This window comes from Antechinus flavipes, chromosome 1 (genome assembly GCF_016432865.1).
Source record: "Antechinus flavipes isolate AdamAnt ecotype Samford, QLD, Australia chromosome 1, AdamAnt_v2, whole genome shotgun sequence".
Taxonomy (NCBI): domain Eukaryota; kingdom Metazoa; phylum Chordata; class Mammalia; order Dasyuromorphia; family Dasyuridae; genus Antechinus; species Antechinus flavipes.
Genome location: NC_067398.1, coordinates 293,243,345 through 293,266,489, shown reverse-complemented (window position 1 = coordinate 293,266,489; position 23,145 = coordinate 293,243,345). Strand labels below are relative to the sequence as shown.

The following is a 23,145-nucleotide window of genomic DNA, read 5'->3' as shown; positions in this document are numbered from 1 at the left end:
CACATGTACGTTTTCTAGGATTCTATAAACTTCCCTAGTTTCTTGCTCATTTATTTTGTGATTAGATTTGTTTAATTTTGAGCAGAAAGGGTAAGGTCCTCCACTAGAATACTTTTGCTATCTATTTCTTCCTATAACTGGCTTAAAATCTTCTCTAGGAATTTAGCTGCTCTACCACTTGGTGTATACACATTAAATATCATTATTACTTCATTATTTATAGTACACTTTATCAAGATATATGTTCCTTCCTTATTTCTTTAAATAACATCTGTTTTTACTTTTGTTTTATCTGAGATTAGAATTGCTATCCCTGCTTTTTTTTTTTTTTTCACTTCAGCTGAAGCATAATAAATTATTTTCTAGCTTTTTACGTCTTTACTTTGTGTCGGTGTCAAATGTGTTTCTTCTAAACAACACATTGTAGGATTCTGTTTTTTATTCCATTCATCAGTTTGCTTCTATTTTATGGGAGAGTTAATCCCATTCATATTCACAGTTATGATTACTGGCTCTATATTTTCCTCCATCCTGTTCTCTCCTATATATATATATATATATATATATATATATATATATATATACACACACACACATATATATATATATATACACACACACACACATATATATATATACACACACACACACACACACACACACACACACACATATATATATATATATATATATATATTTTTTTTTTTTCTCTCTTTCCAATCTGTCCTTAATCTTGGTTTTTTTTTACCCCACTACTCCCATTACCATATCTTCTATCACTCTTCCCCCTTCTATTACTAGTGTTTTTTTCCCTTCACCCCACCTACCACCTTATCTCTTGCCACCCCTTTCACTCTTAGTAGTGTTTTTGTTTTATTATTATAGTTTTTTTATTTACAAGATATATGCATGGGTAATTTTTCAGCACTTAGAGTTACAAAATCTTTTGTTACAATTTTTCCCCTCCCTTCCCTCACCCCCTCCCCCATTTGGCAGATAAACCAATACATGTTAAATATGTTAAAATATATGTTAAATACAATATATGTATACATGTCCATACAGTTATTTTGCTGCACAAGAATTGGACTTTGAAATAGTGTACAATTAGCCCATGAAGGAAATCAAAAATGCAGGCAGACAAAAATAGAGGGATTGGGAATTCTATGTAGTGGTTCACACTCATTTCCCTGAGTTCTTTCACTAGGTGTAGTTGGTTCAATTCATTACTGTTCTATTGGAACTGATTTGTTTCACCTCATTGTTGAAGAGGGCCACGTCCATCAGAATTGATCATATAATATTGTTGTTGAAGTATATAATGATCTCCTGGTCCTGCTCGTTTCACTCAACATCAATTCATGTCAAGTCTCTCCAGGCCTCTCTGAAATCATCCTGCTGGTCATTTCTTACAGAACAATAATATTCCATAACATTTATATACCACAATTTATTCAGCCATTCTCCAATTGAGGGTATCCACTCAGTTTTCAGTTTTTAGCCACTATAAAGAGGGCTGCCATAAACATCCCTGCATATACAGGTCCCTTTCTCTTCTTTAAGGTCTCTTTGGGATATAAGCCCAGTAGTAACACTGCTGGATCACAGTTTGATAACTTTTTGAGCTTAGTTCCAAATTGCTCTCCAGAATGGCTGGATGTGTTCACAATTCCACCAACAATGTATCAATGTCCCAGTTTTCCCACATCCCCTCCAATATTCTGCATGATCTTTTCCTGTCATTCTAGCCAATCTGACAAGTGTGTAATAGTATCTCAGAGTTGTCTTAATTTGCATTTCTCTGATTAATAATGACTTGGAGCATATTTTCATATGGCTAGAAATAGTTTCCATTTCTTCATCTGAGAATTGTCTGTTCATATCCTTTGACCATTTACCAATTGGAGAATGGCTTGATTTTTTATAAATTAGAGTCAATTCTCTATATATTTTAGAAATGAGTTTTCCCAGTTTATTGCTTCCCTTCTAATCTTGTCTGCATTAGTTTTGTTTGCACAAAAACTTTTCAATTTGATACAATCAAAATTTTCTATTTTATGATCAATAATGATCTCTAGTTCGTCTTTGGTCACAAATTCCTTCCTCCTCCACAAGTCTGAAAGGTAAACTATTCTATGTTCTTCTAATTTATTTGTAATCTCATTCTTTATGCCTAGATCACGAACCCATTTTGACCTCATCTTGGTGTGTATGGTGTTAAGTATGGGTCAATGTCTAGTTTCTGCCATACTAATTTCCAGTTTTCCCAGCAGTTTTTGTCAAACAGTGGATTCTTATCCCAAAAGCTGGTGTCTTTGGGTTTGTCAAACACTAGATTATTAAATTTTGTCCTTTGAACCTAACCTATTCCACTGATCAATTAGTTTATTTCTTAGCCAATATCAAATGGTTTTGGTAACCACTGCTTTATAATATAATTTTAGATCTGGTACAGCTGGGCCTCCTTCATTTGATTTTCTTTTCATTAGTTTCCTTGAAATTATTGACCTTTTTTTTTCCATATGAACTTTGTTGTTATTTTTTTCTAGGTCATTAAAATAGTTTTTGGGGGAGTCTGATTGGTATAGAGCTAAATAAATAGATTAGTTTAGATAGTATTGTCATCTTTATTATATTTGCTTGCCCTATCCAAGAGCATTTAATATTTTTCCAATTGCTTAGATCTGACTTTATTTGTGTGGAAAGTGTTTTTAGTTTTGCTCATATAGTTCCTGATTTTCCCTTGGCAGATAGATTCCCAAATATTTTATACTTTCAGTAGTTACTTTAAATGGAATTTCTCTTTTTAACTCTGTTGGATTTTGTTAGTGATATATAAGAATGCTGATGACTTATGTGGATTTATTTTGTATCCTGCAACTTTGCTAAATATGTGGATTATTTCTAACAGCTTTTTAGTAGAATCTATGGGATTCTCTAAGTATTCTTAGTAATTTTTTTAGCCCACTATATTCACAGCCTTTTTTTCTACCAGCTCTTCCCCCTTTCTCTTACCTTTTCTTGTAGTGTTTCTGCCCTCCCTTCTGCCCTATCCCTTAATTTTCTTTTCCTCTTTCACCTCCTACTTCTTTATAGTGTTCGATAAATTTCTAGATCCAACTGAATTATTGTTTTTTTTTTTTAGAACAAAAACTGAGGAGATCAAGCTTCAGACAACGCTCATCCCTTCTCTTCCTTCCCACAATTGTAATAAGTCTTTTGCATTTCTTCATGTGAATGAATTTTCCCATTATACCTTGTCTTTCCTGTTTCTAGTACAGGTTTTTTTTTCCCCCCCTCCTTATAATGTCTTTTTCTTTGATGTCATCATATCAGATTACATTCACAACCACATGCTTAGTCCACAAACACCTTCTGCCCATCCCAGTAACAGATACAGTTCAAGAGTAAACAGTTTAGCTTTTAAATAATATATATCCCTCCCTTTTTAATCTTTCTATGCTTCTCTTAAGCCCTATGTAGATTAATTTTTCTGTTTAGTTCTGCTTTTTTCGATTGATAGTTTCAATGAAGTCAGAGACTTTCAAACATATCACCTTCTCTGAAAGATGATGCAGAGTCTTGGGTGGTAGTTAATTTTAGATCCTTTGCCTTTCAGAATATTGTATTCCAGGCCCTCTAATCCTGTATAGTCGAAGCTGCTAGATTCTGTGTATTCCTGATATTTGAATTGTTTTTCTTTGGCAGCTTGAAGTACTTTTTCCTGGAGATTGTAGTTCTGGAGTTTTGCAACAGTGTTTTTTTGGGCTTTTTTCTGTGGGATCTCTTTCTGAAGGTGATCAATGGATTCTTTCAATCAGCATTTCCCCCTCTATTTCTAGAATATTGAGGCAGTTTTCCTTAATGATCTCTTGTGGAATACTATCCAGACTCTTTTTTTGATCATGGCATTCAGATAGGTCAATAATTTTTAAACTGTCTCTTCTGGATCTATTTTCCAGGTCAGCTGTTTTTCCAATGAGGTATTTCATATTTTCTTCCATTTTTTCATTTTTAGGTTGTTTGATTGATTCTTGCTTTTTCATAAAGTCATTAGCTTCTGTTTGCTCTATTCTAGTTTTTAAAGTGTGATTTTCTTCATTTAGCTTTTGTATCCTTTTTTTTCCCATTTGATTAGTTCTAATGTTTAAAAAGTTTTTTTTTTCCCCTTCAGACAAATTTTTTTCTTTCTTTTTCCAAACTGTTTATTCTCTTATGCATACTTCTCATCTCTTTCTCATTTTTTTTCTCCTACCTCTCTTATTTGCCTTTTAAAGTCTTTTATGAGCACTTCAAGAAGACTCTTTGGGCTTGTAATCAATTCATATCTCTCTGAAATTTCTTCTGTGGACATTCTGTCCTTGTCAGCGTTTGTGTTTTGGTCTGCCCTGTCAGTATAATAGTTTTCTATGGCAAGGTTCTTTTCTGTTTCTTACTCATTTTCTTTCTTTTGGTATTTCCTCCTTTTTACTTCTGTGGTTGAGCTCTGTCCTGGGGGTAAAAGGGTCACTGTTCCAAGTTCCCTGTGAAGCTCTAAGCCTTGGCTTTAAGCACAGGGCCCCCTTGTCTTTGCAGGTGGTAGCTTTACCTGCTCAGGAAACAGCCTGGGTTTCCAGAGTTTGCTTTCTGAACTGGGATTGAAAGCTGCCCCGCTGATTTGTGACTCTACTGAGACAGGACTGGGGGTCTTAATTGCTGATTTGCTGAAGACCCTCTCACTGGCTTTCCCATAGTTTATCTGAGTAGGGCTAAACACTCTTTTTACCCCAGTGAGACTGACCTCTCTTGAAGTTTTTCCATCTGTCTTCAGCTAGAGAGTGGTTTCATTCCATCAGACTCTGTTCAGAATTTTGGTTTCATGTGGTTCGAGGGAAACGGTGCTTGAGTAGCTTCCTGACTTTATTCTGCCATCTTGGCTCCGCCCCTCCCACCCCCCCACCCGATATATCTTTTATATCTCTATGTATATATTGTCTTTATGCTTTGGAATGCAATCTCTTTAAGAAGAAAGTTTTCTTTTTTTTATTTATTTATGTCATACGGCCTAGCACATTAAAAGCACTTAATAGATGCTTAATTTTTGAATGATTAAATTATTGGATAATAACTGGCTTATAATCAAAGTCAATTAACAATCCTTTAGTTCAAAAATGAATTGATGGAATTTTGAAATGAAATGATTTGACAAATTTTAATATCCCTTCTAACTCTAAATTTCTATGTGATTTTTTTTCCCTCTACTCCCTTTGGACTATTGAATTTATAATTAAATCCATTAAAGCCTAATCCAGATACTACTTATTCAAAAAAAAAACTTCCTTAATTCATCCACTTTGATATTTTTGCCCTTTGCTCTCATACTTCATAAAACACTTTATTTAAATACCCACAATACATATATATTGTATAATAATTATTTTATGCCATTTCTCTTTGATATCACAAATCCAGTGAATACAAGCCTTGTCTCTTACCTGACTTCTCTATATCCCCAACATACACATATACTTATTACTTAATATGTATTGAATTAAAGTGTTGACCAATACATTATTTTTGCAGTTGTGCCATGTGGCCACTGGAGGGCAGCAGAGACAACACTGTGATACATAGTACTCTTTTCCAGCTATTTTTGCTCTCTGTTTCCAAAGCTTTGGAAATGATTCTTAGGAGTCAGTTTTTCATTCATTCATTTCCTTGGAAAGAAATATTTTGTAACCCTTTAAACAATTCACTGAAGCCTGAGTGGAATGAAGTGTTTTTGTTGAATATTGAATTACAATAAAAGAAGCATAGAATTTTCAAAAGAAAATTTTAATTATTCCTCCCAAATTTATTTTTGACATGTAATTCTCCCAATAATATTAATAATAATGTTAATTAATTAATAATATTAATAATAAAACACATATATTCCTATGCATGTTCTTAAAATAAGTGTTATTTGTTCTAGTTTATATCCTGGATAGAGTACTGCATTTAGTTTCAGGAAAACAGTTCAAATCAGTCTCAAACACAAGTTATATGATCCCAGAATTAATTGCTGTTTGCCTCAGTTTCCTTATCTGTAAAATGGGGGCGATAATAATAGCCCCTACCTCCTAGAGTTTGGGGAAGATCAAGTAAGATAATGTTTGCAAAGGGTAACTTAGCTCAGTGGCTAGAACTTAATAGGCACTATATAAATGTTATCTTGAAACTGGTTATAAAATGCTAAAGACAATGAAAAGGGACTTGTATTGAGAAGACCAAAGAAGGGATAAGACTACTTCTGAGGAATGATAGGATTTATGATTATAATAGAATAAAAAATTATTATCATTGTCTTGAAGCAGAGTAACTTACTTTAATCGACAACCTTCATTTTTCACTTAGGGAAATAAAATCCCACATGAGTTAAATGATTTGTCTAATGGAAGAAACTGAGCTAGAATCTATCTCCTGCCTCCCAGTCAGAACTTTGTCATAATTAATAATGATGGTGATGATGAGGATATATCGCATCTATGTAGTGCTTTAAGACTTACAAAGCATTTTCTTCACAACAACCCTGTGAATTATGTAGTGAAGGCTTATTTCCCTCATGTATAGATGAAGAAAGTTGGGCAAACAAGGTCAAAATAAACATATTGGAGTAGTTTGACATTTTCTTCTCCAATTCATTTTATAGATGAGGAAACTGAGGTAAATGGGTTTAACTGATTTGCCCATCTAGGAAATGCATCTCTGATTTTAATGTAGTGGTCTCTAAGATTTTCCAACACACATACTACTTAAGTGGGTTCAAATGGATTATTTATAATCCCAAGGTCAGACTCTCTGAAGATCATACAAATAATACATGAAAAAGCTAGAAATCAAATTTAGGTCTCCTGACCATGAGATCAGCACACTTTGTATTCCCACTATGCTCCTTCACATATACATATGCCATTTTGAAATTTTATTTTTGTTGTAGACCATCGACTAATTTTTGTCTATTTCTTCTTTATCCTAGGATGTATGCCTTTTTGTGAGTGTGAGACAATTAAGGTTAAATGACTTGCCATGCGTCATATAGCTAATCAAGTATAATTGTCTGAGGTTAAACGTGAACTCAAGCCCTCCTAACTTCATGAGTGGTTTACTATCCACTGTGCCATCTACCTGCCCCAATACATACTTTTCTTAAAGAGAAAAAAATACCCTCTCTTTAACCTTTAATTTAGAATCAGTTGTATATGACATGGGAGAAACTGGTACAAGACCACCCAGCATGGCATGCCCTCATCAGAAAAGGTGCTGTGCTCTGTGAGCAAAACAGAATCGAATTGGCCAAGAAGAAATGGAAGATACACAAAGTTAGAGAAGCTACCCCAGATAGCTTCTCTATTAGGGACAAATAGGGACCATGTCTCATCTGTGGGAGAGCATTCCCAGCTCATATTGGTCTGATCAGCCACAGTCAGACACACTGTAACTCAATTCTAACATAGTGATGTCATTTGATCCTCTTTGAGAACAAAGGACAAGAAGCAACCAACCAATGTGGAACGTGGATCTTTTAGCGAATTTCATCATACAAAATAAGAATATGATCATTTAGTGATATTGCATTAGAAGAATTGTCCTCTTCACCCACACCCCAGCAGACAGCATATTCCTTGAGGACAAGGATGATTTTTCACCTGATTTCTGTATCCTTCACACCTAGTAGTAAAGTATAGATAATAAGAATTTTAAAAATATTTATTAGGTTGAATTTTAATTGTCCTTCACAATTCATTTCTATGCTAATGTTATTTAAGAAATACTTGTTTGCATGTGTGATACATGTTGTTGAGTCATATCAATACTGTCCTACTCTCTTGACAAAAATACTAGAATAGTTTGAAATATAAAATTCATTTTACAGTAGGCTAGTAAGTTTTTGAGGCTATATAACCTAGGAAATGGGTCTCCAATTTCAATGTAGTAGTCTCCAAGATTTGTCAGTATACATACCATTTAAATGAATTAAAAGGTATCATGGCTTGTTTATATTACATTCCTATTTTATACCCTTGTGGAGCAGGTAGATGAAGCAATGGATAGAATGCTAGATCTCTAGTCAAGGAAACTCATCTTCCCGAGTTCAAATCTGACTTCAGACACTTAAAAGATATGTGACCTCAGTTTCCAGTCCTATAAAATGAGTTAGAGAAGTAAATAGCAAATAAGTCTAGTATCATTGCCCAGGAAAACCAAATAGGTCCCAAAGAGTTAATACAACTGAATAACAACAAAATATGTTCCATCAACAGTTCTAAGCCTTAAAGAGGCAAAGAAAGGCAAAAACAACTTTGCCCCCAAGGAACTCATATTCTAATAGATTAAATTGAATTCATGAGAAAGAGGTAGAAGCCGAGTTTCATACTGGAATATACCTTGGTGTCATAAAGCTATATTATATTCTGAAATGAATGCTAATGACTTGAAGGAGTTGCACACTTTGCAAAGTGCCTTTTCCAAATTGAAACAAAGTCGAATTTTTCAGCAGTGTGTGATTCATTGGAACATAAGATGATTACTCTAAGTTAAGAAGAAAGATAATTCAAACCAGTTCATGATGACAACAATATTCAATCCATTGGAATAGTATTGAATACAATTCAAGATTTTCTGTCTTATACAAGAAGAGGAAAAAGGAAATCAGAAAGCAACAGTGACTTTGGGAATCCATGATAAATTTTGAGGGAAAACTTTGGTCAATATCTCCTGACTCTGTGCTCCCATATGTTGGCAGGAATGTCCATTGTCCTTAATAGGCAGATAGATTCTTCTGTACAGAAGAAATCATGAAGGGAATTTGTCTCAAGTGACTTGGAACAAGGACAAGTTGCTAATTTAATCACTGTACCACCTAGTTGCCTATGCCAGTAGTGCTGGACTTAACACTTTATAGTCTTTAACTCTATTATAACAAATTCAAGTGATCCAGGAGCCTTACTTTCCCCTAATAGCAAAAAATTATGAGTATTGTTCCTTTGTATGACATTTAAACCTTTTTACAACTTGGTTCCTTTCTAGCTTTCCAGTCTTATATGTATACTATACTCTACAATCTAGCCATACTGACTTACTTGCTATTCCTTGCAGATTCCATCTGTCATTTCCATTCTTAGGTTGATCTTCCTTTTTTTTTTTTTCCCCCAGTTCTTGGAATTCTTCACTTACATTAAGTCTTTACTCAAAACTACCTTCTATTTTTGGTCTTTTCAATTGTCAATACTATTCCTATTAAAGTTACCTTATACTTGCTCTTTTTTATCTTTTATATTTTAATTTCTCAATATAAAGTGTAAGCACCTTGAAGGCAGGAGTTGTTTTTATTTTTGCCTTATATTACCAGAATTTAGCCCCAATGCTTGGCACAAAGGGCTTTATAAGTGCTTGTAAATTGACTGACTGATTGACTAACTGATTATACAGTTAGTTGACTAGTGAATATTAAAGGCAGGAGAATCAATCCCAGACCTTTTTAGTTCCAGCCTTCTATCTCCTAAGCTATAATGCCTTCCTTTTAGATCTGTAAAATATTGGTTATTGTTCAGTTATGTCCAATTTTTTGTGACCCCATTTGGGGTTTTCTTGGCAGAGATATTAGAATGGCTTGCCATTTACTACTCCAATTCATTTTACATGTGAAAAAACTGAAGCAAACAGGATTAAGTGACTTGCCCAGGGTCACACAGCTGGTGAATTGCTAAGGTATATCTGATTCCAGGCCCAGTGTCCTACACACCGTGCAACCAGCCACACTGTAAAATTTAAAACACTATACATATAAATATATTGCAATTATTGTTATTATTAATTTAGTAATTTAAAAATGTGGTTTTAGTCAAATTTATATGACTATTTAATAATTCTGATCATAAAACTATGCTAACATTTTAAAATGAAATTTGTTATCTCATCAATGGCATTTGTCCATAGTGGATGAATCATTAGTTCCACGAAGTCTGACTAGTCATTGTATCAGAAAGAAAAATCAGAAGGAAAATGTCTGGGTATATCACAATATTTAGACAGCTTTCTGTTTCTTGTGTAATGCTGCTGCAGTTTATTAAGAAGCAAGCAAGGGAGGAATGGAAATTCTTGTGTCCAGCTTATTTTTTTTTTTTTTTTTGTAAAAACTTCCATGGCAGCTTGCCAAGTGCAGATTTAAGCAATGTGGCTTTCTAAGCATGCCAGAGTATTGTAAGAGCAGATGGAACTAGTGTTTTTTTTTTTTTTTTTTTTGGAAAGATGGAAAAAAAATCTTATCAAAACAAAAGACACTAAGCAAAGAAATAGCTTGTTCCAGCCCATCTGCAGCTACTAACAGATTCTATCTCTTGACCACTTCACGTCTGTGATATTAGGTTTTTAACTAATTAAAAATATATCTTCTATTCTTTGGGCCTCAAGTGAAGTGGAGCATTTTCTTAGAATAAGGGAAGGCAAAGAATCATCTCCCTTAGTGGTGTAACTGATCATTTTTGTTGTTGCTATTGCTTTCACAGAATTAATGATCCCCCAACCATCCAATTTCACCTGGAATCATAGAGTTTATGAGCCCTTTTTGAATAACAACCAAAGATAAACAAATGGAGTGTTTTCTGTTTTCTATTTACACTCTATCTGGTGGTTTTACATCATTATTCATATGCCAAAGTATCTGAAAGTGCTTTAAAGAAAATACTTTGAGACTGAGTATTGTTGTTCCCAATTCATAAAGGATGAAACATAGATTAAGAGATATAACTTTAAAAGGGCCAGAAAAGGCAGTGAGCTGGCTCAGTAGATAGAATGCTGAGCTTAAAGTAAAGAAGATCTCAATTCAAAGTCAGGCTAATTCACATATTAGCTATGTGACCCTGAGAAAGTCACTTACCTCATTTGCCTAAATCCTCTGATATTGCAAAATTGGCCTTTATATCCATTCACATAGTGCCTCTGTTGCATAGGAATGAAAGGAGTCTTACCTTGTATCAAACACTGTCTGCTTGTCTGCAACCCGGTATCTTGTAAGCCTCTTGACTGCATACTGATATGCTGGAGACTGAACTAGAAAAATTGAGAAAAGTATTTTACAAGAAACCCGGAAAAAAAAAAAATCATTCTAGTATCCTTGCCAAGAAAACCCCATGGACAGTATGGGTATGCTATGAACCAGAGGATCATGAAGATTTGAATACAAATAAATGACTAAATTTTGACAAAGGACAAAAGGAAAATGGAAAAAATCACATGTTATTCTCTATTTACCCAATTTTGCTTTCTTCTTTATAACAACAATTGCTAAATGCTCTATTAAGAACAGAGTACTCTACTAAGTATGACAAGATCTGTAACTATCTATAACTTATTAGAAATGTCTAATTGAAGAGAATTGCCTGAGGCACTGAGATGTTAAGTGTGTTATTGGTCATCACACCTAGTACCAATAAGACTTGAATCCAAGTCCTGAAGCCAAGTCCAGCCATCTATTCACCATGCTGCTCTCTGATGGTGATAGTGTGCAGAGATACAAACATTAAATATGACATGGACCTTGACCTTACAGAAGTCAGAGAATATGATGCTTATATAAACAATTAAGTCCAAATGATACACTTAAATTCATTAAGAAAGGAAGTAAAAGTAAAGTATTATACAAGGTGCCAGAGAAAAGGCTCTTTACCAATTTAGTATTCATAAATTTAGACCTGAGAACAACTTCAGACCCATTATCTGGTTTAATCCTCTTATTCTTCAGATGAGGAAACTGAGGCCTGGAAATGTTAGGTGCCTCACCCCAAGGTAACATAGATGAGAGTATTATTTTGAGGAAAACATTAAAGCACTTTTTAAAATGAGAGATTATTCTTAATACTACTTTATTATAGTTCTTTTATTCATGAAATGATTATAGTCTTACCTAAAAATATATATGCACTTTAGAGTGTAGAACAAAGTGCTTCAAGATTTTGAAGTAGAAAAAAAGGATGCTTGTTGTCAATTAAATCTGACAAAAAGGTAAACTGAGGCATTTTTGAGCAACATAACAAATTATTAACATAACAGAGATATTCCAATTAATAAAGCAAATATAAAGATGTGTCATTTTAGTCAAAGACAAAAAAAATTAAAGCTGAATTTCTTTTTACAAGTAGAGAACAAAAACCAAAACAGAATAGGTGAGGAAATACAATTGGTCATGGGTTTGGCAATATTATGGGTGTGAGGGGCCATGGTTAGTTACACAGATGAGTGGCAGAGCAGGGATCTAAATTAAGGTCCTCTAGGAAGAAGTGGAGAGAGAGAGAAAATTTTGGAACACAAGGTTTGGCAAGGGTGAGTGTTGAAAACTATCTTTGCATGTATTTTGAAAAGTAAAAAGCTATTATTATTTTTTAATTATGGTTCTTTGACTCCAAATACAAAATAATAAATGGCAGAGCTAGGTTTTCTGACATTGAATCCAATGTTCTTTCCAATGAAAAATCCTGGAAATTTTCACTAAAACTTGGCATTTGAATGAGTCTTTTAAGGGATTCAATTGGAATTAAAAAGCATGAAGTGGAAAAGAGGACAGGAGGGGCTCAGAAATAGATTCTTCACCAAAGTTATTGCTTTTGCACAAACTGTAGGGCTATTTATTATCTCAAACACCTATTTGCATTGGAAGATCCTATCCTCAGAGGTTATATAGGTACTTCTTTCCTTACAACCTGGGAGATAGTTTTATAAACTATAGTTCACAAGCCCCTGCCAGTATGTTTCTCTCAATAGTTATGGTTTGATATCAGTGTCAGCCAGATTTAGTTTTTAATTAGGAATATTAACTAATGTAGCATAGTAAAAACAGTTGGTAGAAAACATTCTCCTAAAAGTCTTTGAATAAGGGAAAGAAAGCCTGGGTTTATAGAACTCATTTGCCATAGTCATATCTACTAGTTATTAGAAGATCAAACTTTCTCTCTTTGTGAAATACTTATAAAGTTTCGATTTATAATGTAGTTTTCTTCCGGGTTTCTTGTAGAATACTTTTCTCAATTTTTCTAGTTCAGTCTCCAGCATATCAGTATGCAGTCAAGAGGCTTACAAGATACAGGGTTGCAGACAAGCAGACAGTGTTTGATACAAGGTAAGACTTCATTCACTCCTATGCACTACGTGAATGGAGGCCAATTTTGCAATATCAGATGGCAGATTAGCTGAAATTAGGCCAGACTCTCAGAAAAATGAACATGCTTTCTGCAAAGTCTCTAACTCTGCTGCCAATAACAGAAATATTGCTAGCATATTCTAGACCTTTCACAGTTCCCAAAGAAGTCTTCTAGTCAAAAGGGAGGAAAGAATATAGAAGCTCTTCTCTTTTTTCCCCTCCTCTTCAAGTGATTTCCTCTCATGAACTTGCCTAGGACTGTTCTGTGGTGCCTGGCACTAGAATGCTAGAACAAGAATAATCCAAACTAATTCCTTATTTGATACTAGATCCAAAGAGAATGACAATTTCTTCAGTCAACTCCAACATACAATGGCTGGACACATTCTCCTCTTTTATCCCCTTGATTATTGGGCTGTTCATACTTAGTTAAAGTGCTTTTAATTGACTTCCAATAAAAATATCTAATTCACATTTCATTTACATTTTATATACATTTAATCAGAAATTGGGACCCTTTATAATTATTGAGATAGGGCATGAAGGGGTTGTGGGAGAGGAAAGAAATAGAGTTGGGAGATTGAGAAGAGAAAAAATCTGGAACAGGTACTGAGGTGTCATTTTTAAGTGCCATGCCTCCATGATGGCATGTTGGCTTGAAGTCAGATAATATGTGGTGGATTCAGTCAGTAATCTCATTATGTCTTTCAGCAGAGACAGAGAAGGCAGATGCTGAAGGTAGTAGATTTTAAAAAAGGTATGAACAGCAGGTGAATAAGTGACAGGATAATCAAGGTTATAGAATAGTGCTTTGTTGAACTGATTGATTATAAAGTTAAAACTGTGAAGGAAAGAAGCAAGGTCAAAGGAAAACTGATTGATTGATGAAATAATTAAGGACTGAGGGCTTGGAGATTGAAGTGAGGAAGAATAAATTTGTGAGTAAATCTGTTTATAGAAAAAATTCAAAGAGTGAAATTTCAGAGTATAAAATCTTAGATATATAATTGTTTTGGATGATTATGAAGTCTATGGTGTGACTATCATAATTATACACATTTTTCCCCTCCAATATTTTCTTTCTCTTTTCCCATCTCCTCTAAAGTGTTATCTGGGTACCAAAGAAGGGAAAGGGACCTGTGTGTGCCAAAATGTTTGTGGCAGCCCTGTTTGTAGTGGCTAGAAACTGGAAAATGAATGGATACCCATCAATTAGAGAATGGTTGAGTAAATTGTGGTATATGAATGTTATGGAATATTATTGTTCTGTAAGAAATGACCAGCAGGATGAATACAGAGAGGACTGGTGAGACTTACATGAACTGATGCTGAGTGAAATGAGCAGAACCAGGAGATCATTATATACCTCAACAACGATACTGTTTGAGGATGTATTCTGATGAAAGTGGATTTCTTCAACAAAGAGATCTAACTCAGTTTCATTTGATCAAGGATGGACAGAAGCAGCTACACCCAAAGAAAGGACACTGGGAAATGAATGTAAACTACTTGCATTTTTATTTTTCTTCCCGGGTTATTTATACCTTCTGAATCCAATTCTCCTTGTGCAACAAGAGAACTATTCGGATCTGCACACGTATATTGTATCTAAGATATACTGTAACCTACTTAACATGTATAGAACTACTTGCCATCTGGGGGAGGGAGTGGAGGGAGGAAGGAAGAGGAAAAATCAGAACAGAAGAGAGTGCAAAGGATAATGTAAAAAATTACCCTGGCATGGGTTCTGTCAATAAAAAGTTATTTAAAAAAATAAAAATGAAGTGTTATCTGGGAATTCACAGAGTTATCTCTATGGTAGCTGGAAAGATTTTTAAAAGCTGGAATAACTTTCTCTCTATTACTTTCTTTTCCTTAGTAAATTATGACACCACTACCACCTGTCATTAAATAGTCACAAGACAAAGGAGTAAACGGACAATTTCTAATTATTAGAAATCTATTGCTACCTTCATAGAGTTGTCACATGTAACATTGATGCTATTCTAGTAGTTTAGATTTCTGGCGGTCTAGAGGCTAGTGGCTATGAGAGTTAGGCTATGAGTGTTAAGAATCCCCTTTAAATCGGCCCCAGGTTCTAGGAGTGAAAGAATTCACTCATTGCCAAATTATTAGTTGTAAAATGAAAGTTTATTGTTGGATTGAAACCAGTTTACTAAGAGACTGACTTCTATAGTGGCAGATGTATGGGAAAATGGAGTTTTGCACTGAGAATTCAGTTTTCAGTTAACAGAAGGATCCTGATAGCCGAATAAGCTATAAAGACCCATCTGCAAAAAATCTTCCTTGAAGGAAGCTGTTATATTGGGTCTTAGTGAGGGACTGGGACAACCCAAGCGGGTCAGACCCAGTGGGGACTGGGACATCCCAGATCTCCTATTGGAATTAACAACACTTCAAAGGGGGGCTTTTTGACAAGGATTTCTAATTGAATCAAAAGCTCTGGCATCCTGGAAAGATAATTTGTCTAGGGAGGATATGCCTTCCCCAGGAATGGTTGAGACTCTGAAACGGGAACATAGATCAAAAGGAAATAGTTTCTTTTTCTTTTTTTTTTTTTTTTTTTTTTTTTTTTAAACTTTTTATTGACAGAGCCCATGCCTGGATAGTTTTTTTTTTTTTTTTAAATAACATTATCCCTTGTATAAGGGACTTCTCCTCTTCCTCCCTTCACGCCCTCCCCCAGATGGCAAGCAGTCCTATACAAATTAAATATGTCACAGTGTATCTTAGATACAATATATGTGTGCAGAAACGAACAATTCTCTTGTTGCACAGGAAGAATTGGATTCAGAAGGTAAAAATAACTTGGGAAGAAAGACAAAAATGCAAGCAGTTTACATTCATTTCCCAGTGTTCTTTTTTTTGGGTGTAGATGTTTCTGTCCATCCTTGATCAATTGAAACTGAGTTAGATCTTCTCTTTGTCAAAGAGATCCACTTCCATTTGAATACATCCTCATACAGTATTGTTGTTGTGGTATATAATGATCTCCTGGTTCTGCTCATTTCACTTAGCATCAGTTCACGTAAGTCTCACCAATCCTCTCTGTATTCATCCTGCTGGTCAGGAAATACAGTTTCTTAAAGAGACCACAACCTGCTTCAACATTATACATCAAATAGTACCTTATTTCCTTGGCAGAAAAAATTTAGTAATCCAAGAATCAAAGTTCTGTTTATAATTATATTCTGAAGGCTAGTTATTTAATTAAATCTCTATGTCTTGAGTTAAAATATGCATACCTAAAGTATTAACTAAACTTGGCTCCCTGCATTGTAATGAAAGATTAGATACAGAAATAGTTGACATTTAAATTCACTTTTACTTATGTGTATTATTTTAATTGAAGGCAAATTATCCCACTTAAAAATAAATATATGATTTGTCTTGACAACAGAAAGATAAAGACTCCTGTTAAATATATGTACAAATATAAATGATTTTTCCCTATTCAATATTAGTGCATCCTAGTTCTTTTAAGTATTATTTTTAATAAGCCTGCAATATTCAGCAATAAGAATAATCCCAAGAATGGACAATCAGGTAATATCAACAGGCATTTATTAAACAATTACTATGTGCCAAGCAATGTGCTCATCACTAGAGATCAAAATAAAGGTAAAAAAAAATAATAAAAACAATCTCTTCTCTTAAGGGACTCACAAGCTAATGGGAAAAAATGTGAAAACATGATATATTGAGGATAAGGCAGAAATAATCAACAGAGGGAAGATATTACCATTAAGAGAGATAAGGAAAGACTCTTCATAGAAGTGAGATTTAAGCTGAAAGTTGAAGGAAGTCAAGAGATGGAGATAGAAAGGATAGTATTCTAGGAACAAGCAACAGCCAGTGAACACTCCTATAGTCTGGAGATGGATTGTCTTGTTTGCACAACAGCAAAGAGGCCAGTATCATAATAAAAAGTCATTTATATTTAGTGCATGAAATTCTTTTGTAAAATGGAAAGGGAAGAGGTGGAAATGGTTCAGACTTGCTTCAAAAATGCCAATGTTTGGGACCAGAAGTCTTCCTTAATCCCATTCAACAAACATTTATTAAACAATTCCTAACTCCTATATATCATTAATGGGATGGTAGGAGAAAGTGTCCAGGGATATGAAAGAGAAAGTTGATTCTGGAGTACAAGTTTTGCCAAAAAATAATCCATAATGCAGTTATTCATATGGTCATATGAGGAGTTCAAAGGGACAATATTGATCTCATATACAAGTTTCTTCTATTGAGAGGAAACTGGAGCCCAAAAAGATTAAGTGATTTACCAAAGGTCCCATATATGATCATTAATGAATCAAAAATAGTTTAAGAGAATTTTATCTATTTGTTTTTATTCTGTTGTAAATTTTCCTTTTTTATTTTTGCTATTGACATTTGGGTTTCCCTTTGTTTTCCCAGATTAGCTAATAATTTGTTGGCTTCAGTAGTTTTTTTTTTTTTTAAGTTACATCTTTCAATTCAATGAATTATTATTTTTTTAATTTTAATTTTTTTTTTTTAGTTTTCAATCATATCTCTTTTATTTTGAAAGATATCTTTTGTGTCTGGGATTTTTAAATTTAAATTTTATATTTTATTTATACTTTTAAAAATTTAGTTGTATGCCCAGTTCATTGATTTGTTCTTTGTATCTTTTATTAAAATGTTTAGGATATACATTTTCCTAGAAAGACCATTTGGGCTGAATTCCAAGTTTTTATGATTTAATTGTGTATTGTTTCTATGATTTATGCTTTTGACTCATCAAGTTTTTAGAATCAACTTAGTTTCTATTTACATTTGAATCATTTCCTCAAATAATTTTTATTTATTATACATCTTATTTTTATAATGACTCAGGATTTGTTTAATATTTCTCCTTTTTTTGCATTTGTTTATGAATTGTCATGCCCTAGCAACATGGTCAATTTTTGTAAAGTTGTTACAGTTGAGAAATATCCATATTCCTTTCCCACTTGCTAATTACAAAAGAACAATCATATTTAACTTTTACAGAATCCTATTCAGATCTTTAGCTTCTTTTCTCATTTTTTTTGGTCAGATTTTTCTAAGTTTGAAGGGTTGTATTTTAAGAGTCCTAACTATTATGATTGCTACATTTCCCTTTTAATTTGATTAATTTCCTTTTGTTATGACATTAGGAATATATAGAGAGAAACACACACCACACACACACACACACACACACACACACACAAACTGATTTTTTATTTTTTTAATTATCTATCTTTGGTGACTCAGCATAATAAATTAAGGAACAGTAGAAACATAATTAAGATATACAGAAAAACTTTATGATAACAACTGCTACTCCTACTTTTAAAAATTAATGTGAATGTTTAATCTACATCAGATTGTTTTCTATTTTGGGAAGGGAATGGGAAGAGATGAACAAAATGAAACAAGGTTTTGCAAAGATGAAGGATGAAAATTATCTTTGCATGTATTTGGAAAAATAAAATACTATTAAAAATAAAATTCATGTGTGGCATAATAAATTCCAATCCAGTTTCTCACTGAAATGATACCTTTTTCATTAGCAGAGGTGGTATTGATTTGGTAAAGATTAATAGAGAAAGAGATAGAAGAAGGGGCCATTTACTTGGTAGCATGTCCAATAGCAAGAAAATGACCAAGGCAAAAATGTGAATCATGACTTAGGCCAACTATATATCAAGGTTCATGTGATTTTAAACTCATACAATTAACAATCAGGTCCTCACCATCCCAGTGGTAGGTATTCCAAAGCTGAGATTGAAGAGGGTTGTGCTCCCTTTAAGAAACTATTTCCTATTGATTTGTGATCCCTTTCAGATTCTCAGCCCATTCCTGGGGAAGGCATATCCTCCCTACATAAGATCTTTCCAGGAAGCCAGGGCCTTTGATTCAATTACAAGTCCTGGTCAAAAAACATCCCTTTGAATTCCAAAAGGAGATCCAGGCTGTCCCCAGCTCCCACTAGGTCTGACTTGCTTGGGCTGCCCCAGCCCCCACTGGGTCTGGTCTGCTCCGATTGTCCCAGCACCCACCAAGACACTCAATATAAGACAAAGGTCTTTTGCAGATGGACCTTGCTAGCTCCCTTTACTGCCAGGACCTTCTGTCCATTGAGAACTGCATTCTCAGTGCAAATCTCCATTTTCCATAGATCTACCACTATAGAAGTCAGTCTCTTGGTAAACTGATTTTTATCTAACAATAAACTTTCATTTTGCAACTGATATTTTGGGAATGAATGAATTCTTTCACTCCTAAAACCTGTGGCTGATTTAAAGGGGATTCTTAATAACTCTCTTATAGCCACTAACCTCTAGACCATCAGGAATCTAGACCACTCAAACAGCATCAAGATAATTAAATCTCTCTGGGTATGGTCTCGAGAGATCCAGGGATTTGTCAGTTTTAGAAGCAAAATAGATGGCAAGAGGTAACTGGGGTTGGAATATGAAGCATAGCATACTTTTGTCTCTTAGCATCATTAGCTTTCTTCAAGGCTCTGCTCAGTTATCAACTACCTATCAGAATTTGTTCTTAATCCTCCCAATTATGTTTTCTACATCTTCAGATTGCTTGGAATTTGTCTATGTAAATGTCATTGAATTCAAGACCATAAAGGACAAAGGGTAATTTACATTCTTTTATCTCCTTCTGCCTATCTCAAGGCCTTTTGTAGTAGAGCTTATATAATCCTTATATGGAAAGAAATTAAATGAGGAAACTGAAATACATTGTACTAGAGTCAATCACTCATGATCTTTTGGCTAGTAGATAAAGTATGAGAGCTATAATCCAGGTCTCCTAATCACAGTCTCATGAGTGTGCAAAGACCCCTAAACTTGGAATCTGGAAGACCTGAATTCAAATCCTCTCTCTGCTACTTAATTACTATGTGTCAATTTATTTTGTGGTTTCTCAGTATCCTCAATTGTAAAATAAGTGATTGGATTTGATGTCCTTTAAAGTCATTTCCAATTGGAAATCTATGATTTACCCACTCAACCACAATGTGTCCATTTTTGCTAGAACACTTCTAATATCATGTTATTCCATGTTGACAAGTGATTAAAAACACTGAACATCTGTTGGCAATATAAACTCAGAGGTAATAAAAGCTTAACATTCTCTGACTACTTGAAATGCAGATGAATGCCAATGCTAATTATATGCATTTTCATGATGCATTCTTTTCCTGTAATACTTTACCAAAATAAAGTCATTAATATGAGTGTTTAAGGTCACTTTCTGTCCTTCATGAATACTTCCATCTTTAATTGTCATAACACAGAATAATAGTAGAGACTCAAAAAATCATCTGGTCCAAGACAAATGAGAAGCAGAAGAAAACAAGAAAAAAATAAGAATAGCTAGATGACAAAGTGAACAGAGCACTGACCCTGAAGCAGTGACCTGAGTTCACATTTGGCTTCAGACAAGTCACTTAAACCCCAATTACCTTGCAGGAAAAAAAAAAATAGAAAGTTAAAAAAAAACAAACAAACAAACAAAAAAAGGATATCTTCTGCTATTTTTATTTATTTAGGCGTAATTTTTACTTAATTATAAAGCTCTTCATCTTGGTTGTGTAGAATTTTATTGAGAGCTATCTATTAATTGATTTATCTAATCATGATGACATTGATCTAGCTAGGTTTCAGAGAGAAAATCACTTCTACCAGTACAATTGATCTTCAATTTATAATCTTAGGGAAATGTTTGAGGGACACTGAGAAAGATTCAGTATTTATGCAATGTCACACAGTCAACGTATATTAGAGAGAAAGATTTGAGACCCAGTTTTCCAGACTCTGAGGCTGCTTATAACTCCTTGTACATGTGCACCCCTCCCCCCACATACACAAACACACACTAGATATATATGGTATATTGGATAAAGAGACAATTTTAGGGTTAAGAAAAATTTGGGTTTAGGTTTTTCATCTGACATAGAATAGCTGTATAATGTTAGGTAAGGCATTAGCTTTTTGCTCCAAACAAATTTTTAAAACTATAAATTACAGATATTGTCTATCTGCGTATGTGAAGGGGGTTTCTACATTAGGATTTCTCTACTTTGATGAAATCAAAGGTTGAGACCAAAGAATAATTAAAATATACACAAACACACACATACATAACAAAGTCAATTTCTCAACAAATATTTATTAAATACTGATGAGAGTAAAACTCTGATCTGAGACCGTTCTGTAAAGTTATGTAAAATCACCAAAAAAAAGTTATACAAATCCAAATCTCTAGAGACAAGATTCTCTTAGACTCATGCATAAAATGGATCTTCAGAAAATGTTTCTTTGCAGATCACTTCTCTCTTGAGAATGATATTGCCCTCCAAGGAAGTTTTACTCTTAGTGTTCTCTTTAACAATAAAAGCCTTTTACCACAGCTTTTGAGTTTAGCGAAATTCCTTCCCTGCAAACTTACATCTTGGAAAACAAAGAAACCTCACCCATTCCTGCCTAACCTGTTCTTCGGTACTCTTGCCCTCATCAATACTAGATCCATTGGTTTGGCACTGGGTACACAAAGACAAAAAAAGAATCGTTTCTGCCCTCATATAGATGTAGACATACATATGCAAGCAAATTTTAGGAATCAGAGGACGAGTTCAAATCCTGATTCTAGTGCTTCCCGCTTGTATAGCTTTGTACTAGTTATTTCTCCCCCCCTACCCCTTGATCTCAGTTTCTTCCCCTGAAAAAGGATTCAGGTTCCTCTGAGTTCTAGTTCCAGGATCTTTAGACCATGGTGTTGGGGACACAATATGTGACTTTGCTTTACCTCTGGTAGATCTTTTCTTCTCTTCTTGTGAGAGGATGATGGTGATTCAAAGAGACTGAGAGGCAGTTGCTGTTCTCTGACCTTCCCACTGAGAGGCCGTTGCGTTGTCTGACCTTCTCTCATCTTCCCTCTGCCTCCAATTTATTTTCCCAATCTACAAGCAACACCTGTGTCAGTAAAAGCTGCTTTCCAGCTCCTTCAGATGTTCACAGCTGTGGAGGCTCTTGGAGAATTGACCTGTTCCTTACAGTGCACTTAGGCATAGTCCTTAACATTATGGAAATTCCATCCAATTTCTCTATAGATTGAAATGAAGCTTTAGATATAGATTTGTTCCTGTGTTATTTTTTGTAATATAAAAAAAAATAATTTCATAAAGGGAATTAGACCCAGAGTCAGGAGACTCAGGTTCCTTTGTTCAAATCTGGGCTTCAACATTTACTCTGGTTGCCCACGTTATGACCCTTCATATGACACTTCATCCTATTTGCTACAGTTTCCTTATCTGTAAAATGAGTTGCATAATGAAATGGTAAATCACTCCAATATCTTTGCCAAGGAAACCCCAAATGAGTCACAAAAACTCAAATAAGTCTAAAATGATTAAACAACCAAAATTCCTCACTCCTCTCAATAGGTCAAAAAACTTACTCATCAGAAACCAATTTTACTGTCACTGATATAAGAAAAAAAATTTAAATATATTAATGCTTAATTAAGATTTATTCTAAAACTCCATGTGGAATCTATTGTCACTTCCTTATAATTTTTAGGCAAACTTTTCTGCTGGTTACTAGTGCAATATGAGTAGAGTAAGAGCAAAACAGCTGCATCTTTACTCTCCTCAAAAAGCTTAATCCATCTGAAATCCTTATTCTAGTTTCTTTGTCTTTTGAACTTCCAAAAATTCTCCCAACCATAGATAACTGACAAGTTTTCTCCCCCTCTCCTTTCTTGATTGTTATCTACCTAGTCAAAGCTTCTTTAACATGTATTCCTGTTTTTTCAATTAGGGTACATGAGTTAATAAAGATATAACTATTCCTCAGTATTATCTTTGCATCAGAGACTCATATGGAATGAAGTTTCCAAACATTTTTGGGAAATTTCTTCATTTTTTTTGTTTACCTGCCCTTATTGTTAAAGCTTAGGAA

The 23,145-nt window shown here is 34.2% G+C and overlaps 1 long non-coding RNA gene across 1 annotated transcript; it reads right to left on the bottom strand.

The window, feature by feature from the left end:
* Positions 1-7,546: 7,546 nt before the first annotated feature.
* On the bottom strand, positions 7,547-22,088 carry LOC127555114 (uncharacterized). Its single transcript, XR_007952164.1, has 3 exons — positions 21,992-22,088; positions 10,989-11,070; positions 7,547-7,689 (listed from the first exon to the last, which is right to left on the bottom strand). It is a non-coding gene; the product is annotated as an uncharacterized LOC127555114 (long non-coding RNA).
* Between the last annotated feature and the right edge of the window lie 1,057 nt (positions 22,089-23,145).